At 42.0% G+C, this 12,748-nt stretch overlaps 1 protein-coding gene across 3 annotated transcripts in view; it reads left to right on the plus strand.

Moving 5' to 3' along the window:
- Positions 1–12,748, plus strand: part of STK24 (serine/threonine kinase 24) — a 127,083-nt gene that overhangs the window by 25,632 nt on the left and 88,703 nt on the right. The gene's annotated exons all lie outside the window — the stretch shown is intronic.

Raw genomic sequence — 12,748 nt, forward strand, 5'->3', positions numbered from 1 at the left:
ATTTCTTTTTTTTGAAATGATCCAATTCTTGACAGTAAATCAGTTGAGCCAAGTTTTAATAATGCCAAATACAAAAAGGTATTTCTTCTCCACGGAAAGATTCGTGTTTGAGGTTTCTCTTATGCTTTAACATAGAAGGTAACACAACTACGCTTGGTACTTTTTGGTACTGTTTTTCTCTTACTTTATCCCATCTGTGTTGCTCAGTTTTCTTTTTTTCACTGAGAATGCATGCAGGAGCTTAAAGCTTTCATTTTTCTCTTGAAAAATGGCTGAGAAGCTTTTCAAAGGGCAGAAAATATCCTAAATACAAAGTTTGGTCCCCTTTTGCCATTCTAGGAATGTTCTGCTTCCTTTCTGAGGGATGAATGCCCTTAAAAAACCCCTAAAACTACAACAACAAAAAAATCCCTTATTAACCAATCAGGATTTCTGGGCTCTTCAGTTGCTTGCATATTGAGCATGGATTTGCCCCGAGGATCCAAAAGATACATGACAATTCCCACTAGGACAGTCCATTGTGTACTTCCTGTGGCCTCGGCCTTGTTGTCTAGGGCAACTTGAGAAAAAGCCCATCATTGATATTTATCCAAATGGCAGCATGCAAAGTTTTGGACCTAATACCTCACCACTGCCCTGATGCAAACTTGGGTATAGAGTAAGTCTAAAAAGCTGCTGGAAGGTTGTGAAGGCATATAGCCAAGCAAAATAAATTGGGGTCTACTTTTAGTCTTTCTCCATTCTCCTGTTGAAATCTCCTGACTAAGTGTTGGTGGATATATGAAACAGGGACTCCAGAAAGGGCAAGATAAGAATTTCTCCTCTCAGAGATTATCTCACAGAATTCTGAATCCTTCTTCCCTCTTAAGGAGAAATCAGTCTTTTCTTCATTCTTATTCACAAAGGAAATGTTCCAAATTCCTATAAAGTTCATTTCTCCCACAGGTCCGGTGGTGAATGTGCTTTTTATGGAGGACTGCAAGCATTAAACTGGTTTTATTTAACAGCTCTGAATACACATGGTCAGATTGTCTTGACATGAATGTAGTTCCTCCCAATGAGGATGACAATAAGGTGACACTCTCCTTGGGAACTCACAACTTCATGAAACAGAAAATACAAGTCTGAAATAATGCTGGTAGAAAAAAAGAGCTCTAACTACTTTTTCAGATGACGGTGTTATGTCTTATATTGTAGTTGACATCATCCCTACCTCAAAGAGTTTACAATCTAAAATGGATGAAAGGGATACAACATACAGACAAAATGCAGGGGCATGATTGGGGTACATCGTGTCTGTGTGTGTGTGTGTGTACACACACACACACACACACACACACACACATATATAGGAAGAGAGTGCAATGGGAATACATTTGTGTTAGCACTCATTGGTTGTAGTGGGGCAGAAGAATGGTGAGCAGGGGGAAGTGGCTGTAGGTATAAGAGAAGGAAGATGGGTAAAAGGAGATGAGGGCGATTAATACAATGGACATGAATAAGGAAGTTAACCAGCTGAAGGGTTGCAATGGCAGGACAGGCTTGGGATGAAGGGGATGGGAGTGTCAAGAATCAATGGCAATACAACAAATTAGAGGGGAAAATTGGTCTAGGTTTCAGAGCTCAATGAGTTATGATCATGTCAGGAGGCTGTAAAGATGATATTGGCATCTGCTGCAATTCCCAGTGTAAATGAAAGAGGAGGCTTCTGGCCTTTGAACCCTGGATAGTTCTGATTTGGGAATGCTGGAATTTTCTGACTTGACCCCTTAGCCTTTGGGTACAGCTGGTTCTGACTGAGATGGGAGATCTGAATGTCTGGGGTTTCCTGAGTGCCCCTCTATCCATCAAGGTGCATTTCACTGGTTTACAGTCCGTTTTCGTAAGCACCCTAATAGCATCAGTGGCCAGAAATTACTTCTTGTTCTTTGGCTCCTTTTGCATACATAATCTTGTATTAAGTGTTATACATTTCCTTATAACTTTCATATATATTTGGACTTCAGTAAGAGATTTGATTTAGTACCATACAATGTTCTTGATTTGTGTTTAAAAAATAATTTTAGCACATATTAAAGGGATTAAAAACAGGCCGAGAGATCTCAGAGTAGTTGTAAATGGGGAATCAGTTAGCAGGGTTTTTTCTAGTCGGGTCCCATAGGGATCTCCTTTTCGCCCAGTGCTGTTCAGTGCATTAATCTGAAAGAAAATGTAAAATAATTGATAATAAGTTTGCAGATGACACAAGAATTAGTGGAGTGCTAAATAACGTACACATTAGCCTGTGATGGTTACTGGAACTGCTATCCTTGCTTTGGCAAGCACTCTCAGTGTTTTTCTATTTTGCATGTTTGTATATAGTTTTAAGTCGTTTTAGTGAAATTTTGTAATTTGAGTTAGTGGTTTTCAGTCTGGGCATCCCAGCGTGGGGTCTTACCCATATAGTCATTCTTACAGGAAATACTCAAGTATCCATTACACCTGAATCAGCACAGTTTAGCTATCTTCTCGGTCAAGGTTCATCTTGCAGCAATATTGGCTTTCCACCTGGTGAATAACTGATCCATGTTTTCACATGACATGTCCGTCTAATGAAGGGGCTAGAGGGGTTATACCCTCAAATAAGAAAGTCTGTTCCTCCCTGGGATCTGAACTTGGTGGTGTTAAAGCTCCTGGAACCTCCGTTTGAACTACTGACAACATGCTCCTTATTGTATCTCTCCTGGAAAGTAGTTTTCTTAGTGGCCATCACTTTGGCCAGAAGGGTTTTGGAGCTCTGTGTCCTCACATCAGAGCCTTCAAACACAGTCTTCTTTAAAGACGAGGTACAGTTATATCCTCACCTGTTTCCGACCGAAAGTGGTCTCACAATTTCATAACAATCAGACGATCTGTCGTCTTCTCTTTTACCCAAAGCCACATGCAAATACGGTGGAACAGCGCCATTACTCATTGGATTTTAGACGAGCCCTAGCATTCTACATAGAACAGACTAAACCATTCAGAAAGTCTACTTAACTGTTAGTAGCAATAGCAGACAGCTTGAAGGGCCTCCCAATCTATTTGCAGACAATTTTGTTCTGATTGCATTCATACTTGTTACAGTTGAATGGGGGATCCACCTCCAGCTATCCTGACAGCTCATTCCACAAGGTCAGAAGCATCCTCAGCAGCATTCATAGCACAGATATGGTCATCGGTGCATATGTTCTCTTCCCATTACACCATCCTCTGCAGTCCAGAGATGATGCCAAATTTTGTTGAGCTGTCCTGCAGTCCATATATCTGTGAACACCCATCCCTCCACCTATTCAACTGCTTGGGAGTCACCAGAGTGGAATGCACATGTGCAATCACTCGAAGAAAAAATGGTTACTAACCTTCTGTAACTGTTCTTCAAGATACGTTGCCAATGTCCATTCTACCACTGCCCATTCCTGCCCTGTACATCAGAGTTTTCTAGAAAGGAGGATCTGAGGGGGAGTGGTGCTATGAGCATGTGGCACCAGAGGGAGCTCCAGCTGGTACCAACAGGTACCACTGAGGGAAATTTTTTCAACAGCTGTGCTTGGCGTGCACACACCTAGAATCGATTGGTCACGTGCAACGCATCTCAAAGAACAACAGTTATGGAAGCTTAGTAACCTTTTTTTCTACAGAATGATCTGGACTTACTTGAACAATATATTTTAGTATAGTCAAATGCAAGATCATGAATCTGGGAATGAAGAATGTAGGACACACTTATGGGGGACTGAATTTTGTAATGCATTGATGCTGAAAGGAATTTAGGGATCATGATGGATAAAAAACTGAATATGAGCTTCTGAGGTGGTGCTGTAGCTAACTGTGTTAACCTGATTTTATAGGGCTGATTTGTTATAGGCTTGCCGATGATCTGACCAGAAGATACTTAGGTTCTTTTCAGGCTACAGAATTAGGGAATGTAGACTGATCAGTACTTTGTCTGGAGTCTCAGGGTGTGCGGCAAGGACATTCACACTGAGGACAGAACCAAAATTTTAATATTTTTATTACAATAAAACAAGAGAGTAATCAAAGCTACAAACCACAAAGTGACAAAGAAGTAGTATAGTTCTATAGTTCCTGGTGGTAACATCCCTTTTACAAGAGCCACTTAAACTAGCATACTTACACCCTTCCTTTGGGACCTGGTAGTGGGAGACAGAGCACCAGCCTCATCTCTGGCATGCCCAATAATTTTGGTTGTCCAGGTTCCTCAATCCCAGGATGGTAGAGATCAGCTTTGAGCATTGAGTAGCTAAACTGTATTGCATAAGAGGAGCTTGTAGCTTAACCAGAAGAGAATTTAAAGAAAGATAACTAAGAGAAGGAATCTTCCACATGGTGGTTTGACCTCTCATAGGGTCTTGACAGAAAAGAACTACAAGAACAATTTTGAGGACTGGAAAACCTGGCTTACCATATACTTAAGAAGCTCATTCCATTTAGTTTATCCAAGAGAAGATTAGTAAGTGATTGATCCTTTTAGAAGTGCCTATCTGGGAAGAAGATTTCTGGTAGTAGAGGACTCTGAAATCTACCATACAAAGGTATAACAATATCTAATGGCTGGAAGCAGAAGCTAAATTTAGGCTAGAAATAAGGCATACATTTTGAGTCAGGGTAATCAACTACTGGAATTGGTTACCAAACGATTGGGTCACTTGATGTTTTAAAATCAAGGTTGGATTACTTCTTAAAATATGCTGTAGCTCAACCACGAATATGGGCTTGGTGAAGGCATTACTGAAATTCTATGGTCCATGTTATGTAGGAGAATGCATTGCATGATCATAATGGTCCCCATGGCCTTAAAATTCTGTGAATAATGTTAACTACTGAAATGTGATTTACTTGGAACTATCTAAAGGCCAGCTTGAAGCTTCAGTTGATCTAGCATGCGGTGTCTGGCTGTATAAATAATACAAAAAGGCAAGCACACGTTATGCTGGTGTCCACCAGCTCCTTCACCCAGTAAAGAATCTGCTTTGCGGCCTTGGTACTTACCTTTAAGATGGATTGGTCCCTGGTTATCTGAGAGACCAGTTACCCTCCACTTTTTGTATCATTTGTGGTCCTTGGGTTTCTTTGCTTGTGTGCAAGCTTGCCTACAGCCATTTGCGGAACATCTTAATGGGAGCGGACATCTCAGTCTGCATCCCTCTTAAATATGGACATCAAATGGGTGGTTGGCTCCAGACACTCCTTTCCCTCACTACCTCTTCTGAAAGATTTAAAGAGGTTTTTGTCTTCCCGAGGAAATAATCATGAAATTATCCAGCCAGTAGTCAATCATCTTCAAAACATGATTTATCGAAAATACAGAGGAAACGGAAGAAAAGCAACAAGTTTGTTTAACCTATCTAAATTTACACTTCTCACGAATGCCTTATCCAATGAGCTTAAATAAGGTACAGTAAAAAGAAACCAAATATCTTGCATTTCTTAAGCAATATTTCACCAACTACTTGTTGGTCAGGCTGATGCTGCCTTTTACTTCTGGGTCTCTGAGATCTCTGAAGTCTTCACTATTGAGAAACCATGAAAATAGGAAGGAGCATAAACCCTAGCAAGTTGAGTGTGAAAGTATGATTAGGGAGGCCAAAAAAAAGAATGTAAAGAGCAACTAGCAAAAGACACAAAAGCTAACAGCAAAAACTTTTAAGTACATCAGAAGTAGGAAGCATGCCAAACGATCAGTGGGGCCACTGGACAATCAGGGTGCGAAAGAAGCACTCAAAGAAGACAAGGCCATTATGGAGACGCAAATGAATTATTTGCATTAGTCTTCAGTGCAGAGGTTGCGAGGGAGATTCCCATACCTAAGCCATTCTTTTTAAGTGACAGATCTGAGGAACTGTCCCATGTTGAGGTGTTAGTAGAGGAGGCTTTCGAACAAATTGATAAATTAAACAGTAACAAGTTACTAGAGTGAGATGGTATTCATCCAAGCGTACTGAAGGAATTCAGTTATGAAATTGTAGAATGTAACCTATTGCTTAAATTAACCTTTGTACCAGATGACTGGAGAACAGCTAATGTAACACCATTTTTTAAAAAAGGCTCTAGAGGAGATGCTGACAATTACATGCCAGTAAGCTTAACTTCAGCACCAGGCAAATTTGTTGAAACTATAGTAAAGAACAGAATTAATTATCAGACACATAGATGAACACAATATGTTGGGGGAGAGTCAACCCAGATTTAGGGAAATTATCCTCACCAATCTATTCTTTGAGTGAGTCAGCAAACATGTGGACAGGGTGATTGAGTGCATATAGTGTACTTGGACTTTTCAGGAAGCCTTTGACAAAGTTTCACACCAAAGGGTTATAGGCAAAGTAAGAAGTCATGAGATAAGAGAGAAGGTTCTCTTATGGATCAGTAACCAGTTAAAAGCTAGGAAACAAAGGGTAGCAAAAAATGGTCAGTTTTCACAATGGAAAGTTTTCCATTGTTTTCACAGTTTTCACAATGGAAAGTGGGACCAGTGCAATTCAACATATTCATAAATGATCTAGAAAAGGGATGAAACATCTGCTCAGTGTGCAATGGCAATGAAAAAAGCTGACAATTTTGGAACCATTAGGAAAGAGAAAAATGTCATTATATAAATCCATGGTACACTCGCACCTTGAATATTGCATGTAGTTCTAGTTGCCTTATCTCATAAAAGATATATTTGAATTGGGGAAAAAAGAGAGAGAGGAAACAAAAATGATTAGGGTTATGGAACAGCTTCCATGTGAGGAGAGATTAAAAAGACTGGAACCGATCAGGTTAGAGAAGAGGGGACTAAGGGAGGTTATGACAGAGGTCTATAAAATCATGAATGGTGTGGAGAAAGTGAATAGGAAAGTGTTGTTTATCCCCCTCACAGAACACACAAACCAGGGCTCATCCAATGAAATTAATAGGTAGTAGGTTTAAAACAAACATAAGGAAATACATCTTCTCACAAGGCCCAGTCAACCTATGGAACTTATTGCCAGGGGATGTTGTGAAGACCAAAAGTATAACTGGGATTAAAAAAGAAGATACTGGACTAGATGGACCATTGGTCTGATGGAATATGACGTTACATTGTTTAGAAAAAAGTATGCTTTTTTATACTGCAAGGTAACTTACCTACATAAACTGTCCCACGGTAAAAACAGAAAATCCGAAGTGGAGTCTATGAGTTTGTCTACACTGCCTGCCGGATCGGTTGGCAGCGATCGATCCAGCAGGGGTTGATTTATCGCATCTACTGTAGACACGATAAATCGATCCCCGATCGCTCTCCCTTCGACTCCTGTACACCACAACTGCGAGAGGCACAAGCGGAATCGAAGGGGGAGCGGCAGCAGTCTACTCACCATGGTGAAGACACCATGGTAAATTGATCTAAGTACATTGACTTCAGCTGCGTTATTCATGTAGCTGAAGTTGTGTAACTTAGATCAATTTCCTTCTCTCCCTCTCTCCTCCCATTGTAGACCAGGCCTTAGACCCATGAACCTCTTAATGCCACTTGGCAAAGGGATTACAAGAATATCCTGATCCTGGTATGTACGTGTCCGAGACCAATGCAGGTTCGAGTAAGTTTTTGATCGAGTGAGGAAAATCAAAACGTGACAGATTGAAAGTTCAAAACCACGTGACCGTTTATCGATGGGGGATAAGTTGCAACTTGGGCTGGGGAGGAGCTCTTTTACTAACTAACAATACTATTAGAACGAGAATCTACACACAACTTGAAACAATCTATTTACATCCAACAACAAGAAATCAAACAATCTATAATTAACTGCTTACTAAAATCCAGAACAGATACACAAAAACTAAATAAACTGTGCGCACATTAACCAAATACTGTAAAATACAACAATTAACCACAATAGCAATTAATACAACAATTTAACTCTCATATACTATATACACAACTTTGCACCAATAACAATAATATATACAGTTCTGTACCAAATAAGGGAGGGAAAAAGAGAAGAGGTCAAGCGAACAGAATATTCACAGAAATTAGAATGCAAATACTACACTCCAGGCACAGCTGATCAGCAGTACAGACACCAAGGGCATGACGAATTGGCGGGAAATAATCCCAACACGACACGACATGAGCCGGCAAAATCCGCAGGAGACCCTTCTAGCTGGAAGGGGGATCCAGGCCTTCCAGCTAACATGCGGATACTCCTGCGGATCCTGGCATGAGACATGGTTTTATTTGAAAGCTCTCTTACTCGTGTCAGCATCTGATTGGTCCCCAGTTCCTTCGCCTTCCAGATTCCGAGCTGGAGCCCTCCATATAAAAAGGATCTGCACACGGCACACTACCCTTATGCACATGGCACGCTGGTATTTTTGCTCAAGGCACTGGCCTGACCCCTAGATGACCAGGCAAAAAAGCAGGAAAATGCACACGGCACGCTGGTATTTTTGCAGAAGGCAGTAGCCTGACCCCTAGGTGACCAGGCAAAAAGGCGGGAAAATGCACACGGCACTATAATGTAGCACGCCGCACTATGGTGTTGCACACGGTACCAATGTGACCTTTTGACCGACAATTGGCCATACGGACGCCATGTTTGAGCATAGGCTTAGGGCTGCGACAGTACATTCACCAAAGAATGTCATGTGAAGCCTTAAATGAAAGGCACATTCATGCTGGTCACAGGCATCCTTTAAGTTGAGGCAGCATGCTGAGGTCATTCATGCTGGTCATTCCTCACTTAACGTCGTCCCGGTTAACATTGTTTCGTTATTGATCAGTTAGAGAACATGCTTGTTTAAAGTTGCGCAATGCTCCCTTATAACGTCTTTTGGCAGCCACATGCTTCGTCCACTGCTTGCAGAAAGAGCAGCCGGTTGGAACCAGGGTGGACCAGCAGTCCATCATCAGCTCCCCCGCTCCCCTAAGTTCCCTGTGCAGGTGCCCAGCAGGCTATCAGTTGCTGGGCAGTTCAGCTGTCCCTCCCCCCACTACCGTGTGCTGCTCCTGCCCTGTGCCTTGGAGTGCCCCTGGGAGCCTCCTGCTTTCTGGGAGGGGGATGGGGGGAAGAGGGGATGCTAATGTCAGGGTGTTCCCCTCTCCCCGCCAGTCCTGTGCCCCACTCCTTTACCCTATCTCCACAGAGTGTGTGGGGACACACGACAGGGGTCAGGATGGAGGAAATTTTCTGGCAGTAGCTGTTGTCTCAACTTGCTGATCTACATAAAAAGGCAATGTCCTTAGAGTGGGGTCAGCTTACTTAAAGGGACAATGCATGTCTGTCTCTCACACACAAGGTGTGTGTCTCTGTCTCTCTCTGCCATGCTGTCTCCTCTCCCTCCATTCATGCTGCCTCGTAGAGTGTAAGGCTACATTAACAATGTGTTAACCCTTGAGGGCTCAGCCGAATGCTAGTTCATCATTTAGCAATAAGGCATTCTCTGGGAAATACCCCACCCTCTTTCACCCTCTGACTTCACCACCTCAATCACTCTTCACAATCATCATTGCTGAGTACAGTATTAAACTGTTTGTTCAAAACTTCTCTTATGTGTGTGTATATATGTGTGTTTGTGTATATTATAAAGAAAATATAGTCTTTTGTCTGGTGAAAAAAATTTCCCTGGAACCTAACCTCCCCTATTTACGTTAATTCTTATGGGGAAATTGGATGAGCTTAACAGCATTTTGCTTAAAGTAGCATTTTTTAGGAACATAACTACAACGTTAAGCGAGGAGTTACTGTATGGATACTATGTAAAGAGTTATGTATGTTAAAAATATTCCGAAAATCTGTATGAAGATAGTTGACAAACTGGTTTTGTGCCAGACAAAGATGTTTATTCACCTATCCTTTGGTCTGCATGTAAATTAAGCATTGTAAGCTGACATAATGAAAACCCTATTTACATAAAAAGTTAACAAAGGTGTGTGAAATCAATAGGAGAAATAGGCAATGGGGGTTTTATTGTCCCTGAGGACAGGCAATGAACTTTGTGGATACAGTAGATTTGGCTTATTAGCAACCCCTTGGATGCCAGGGCAAAGTTGCTATTATCTGGCAGTTGCTGATAAGTACAAGGCAGGTTTGAAGGCAGCAACCGGGGGCATTACATCTCTGCATCATTTGGACTACAACTCTGATTCACCTGTAATATATTTTATCTGCTTTACCCTCTCAATAACTCTTTTTTCCTTTTCTTAGCTAATAAATCTTTAGTTAGTTTACTAAAGAAATTGGCTGTGAGTGTTGTCTTTGCTAAGATTTGGAGTATATCTTGACCTGGGGTACGTGACTGACCCTTTGGGGCTGGAAGAACCTTAAGTGTGATGCTTTTTGGTTTTAATAACCTTTCATCATAAAGTCCAGTATGTCTGGGTGGTAAACAAGGTTGGAAAACTAAAGGAACTGTCTGTGACTCCATTGTGAGTCTAGTATAATAATCCAGGAGTGCACTTCTGTTACTGGCTTGTTGAAATCTAATTATAGACTATACTACCAGTTTTGGGTGTCTTCCGTCTTTTATGATAGTCTGATCTGAGTTTCGCTCTCTCAGCTTCAGCCACACACCAGACAGCATGACAGCTGCCCTTGACATAAAGAATGCCTATTTCCCTGTGGTTGTTCATTAGAGTCAGAGGAGATTTTTAAAGTTCAGGGTAACAGAAAATCATTAATTTACAGCCCTCCTTTTTGATCTGTCATCAGCCTCTCAAGTCTTCACAAAGTGCATGGCAGAGGTTGCAGCACACTCATGAAAGTGGGTGTCCGGGTGTACCCATTTCTGGATGATTGGTTGATTCCAGGTCAATCCAGACAGTAAGTGGAGGTAGTTGTCAAAAAGATCTGGTCCTTTTTTTCTCTGAACCTATTGATTAATAAGGACAAGTCAGTTAGAATCAGAGAATATCAGGGTTGAAGGGACCTCAGGAGGTCATCTTGTCCAACCCCCTGCTTAAACTAGGACCAATCCCCAGGCAGATTTTCGCCCCAGATCCCTAAATGGCCTCCTCAAGAATTGAACTCACAACCTGGGTTTAGCAGGCCAGTACTCAAACCACTGGGTGAATCAGATTCATAGGGGCAGATTTTGTCTCTGTAAGAGTGAGCCTTTTTATTTTTTTACCTCACACCAGGTTTCAGATGATCATAGAATATCAGGGTTGGAAGGGACTTCAGGAGGTCATCTAGTCCAACCTCCTGCTCAAAGCAGGACCAATCCCCAGACAGATTTTTGCCCCAGATCCCTAAATGGCCCCCTCAAGGATGGATTTCACAACCCTGGGTTTAGCAGGCCAATGCTCAGACCACTGATCTATCCCTGCCTCTGTATTGCTCTTATGCAAGACTTCAAGATGTATCTTCATACAATAGTGAGGAATTGCCTGAGACTTCTAGGTCATATGGTAGCTTGTACATATATAACTCAGCTTGCCAGACTTCACCTCAGTCATGCAGAGGTGATTGAGGTCAGTCTATCAGCCCTCTTATCTGGTAGACATACTTGCTCATGTACCTGCAAGTGTTCTGTCGTCCCCAGATTGGTGGATGGACTCTGCCAATATATGCAAGGGAGTTCCCTTTAAAGATGTAAATACTGTTTTAAAAGTTAACCATTTAAAAAATTAAAAATGTTGTTTAAAACTGTTAACCGTTTAAGTGGCTGGGGCACATCTGGCCCGTGTGGCTGGGCCCGCTCCAGCTGGCTGGGCCGCTCTGACAGATGCAGGGTTTAACGGTGAAGTGGCTAACCAGTAAGACTATGCTTACCAGTTAATCTTTTATATCCCTAGTTCCCTTTTCCCCAACTTTACCTTTCATGACTCTAGCCACAGATGCTTTATGTCTCAGATGAAGATCTCATTTAGGGAATTTCCAAGCTCAGGGTCTGTTGTTAAATGAGGCTCTCTCTCTCTCCACATCAGTTATTGAGAGCACTGAGCTATCTGTCTGGCTTATCAGGTATTTCTTCCTCACATCAGGGAGTGTACAGAACAAGGACTCACAGACAACACTGTTGCTGTGTTCCATTTGAACAAGAGGGAGGTGCCAGATCAGGCCCCCTTTGCCAGGAGGCAATACGCTTTTGGACTTTCTGCCTCAAGAATGCCATAACACTCGAGACATCTCACCTTCCTGGGAGTCCAGAACTGTATGGTGGGCCATATTAGCAGAACATTCAACAGAGATCACAAATGGTTGCTCAGATCTGATGTAGCAAAGTCCATTTTCCAGACTTGAGGAATGTTTGGAAATAAACCTCTTCACCACCCGACAGAACAGGAAGTGTAATCTGTTTTGTTCAAGGGCAGGTCACAGCCTGGCGTCTTTTTCATACACATTCCTCCTACTGTATGCTTTTCCCCCCCATTCCCTTCGTTTCACAGGTTTTGTGCAAACTCAGGCAGGATCACACCATTTTTTATTTTGATAGTGCCAGCTTGGCCTTGACAGCACTGATTCTTAGATCTGTTGAGTCTTTTGATTCAAGATCCCATGTGTCTCCCTCAGGTATTGAACATACTTTCATAGGACCATGTCTAGATGTTGCATCACAGACCTCTCAGCCTACATGTGAGTGCTTGGATGCTTAGTGGTTAACTCCCCAGGAAACTGACTGTTTCTTTGGACTCCAGAATGTTCTCTTAAATAGCTGAAAGCCTTCCACCAGGTGTACTCACCTCGAGAGGCTCCAGGAGAAAGGAACCTCTGAGACCTTTACAGGCTTCCATACAACT

This window comes from Gopherus flavomarginatus, chromosome 1 (genome assembly GCF_025201925.1).
Source record: "Gopherus flavomarginatus isolate rGopFla2 chromosome 1, rGopFla2.mat.asm, whole genome shotgun sequence".
Taxonomy (NCBI): Eukaryota; Metazoa; Chordata; order Testudines; family Testudinidae; genus Gopherus; species Gopherus flavomarginatus.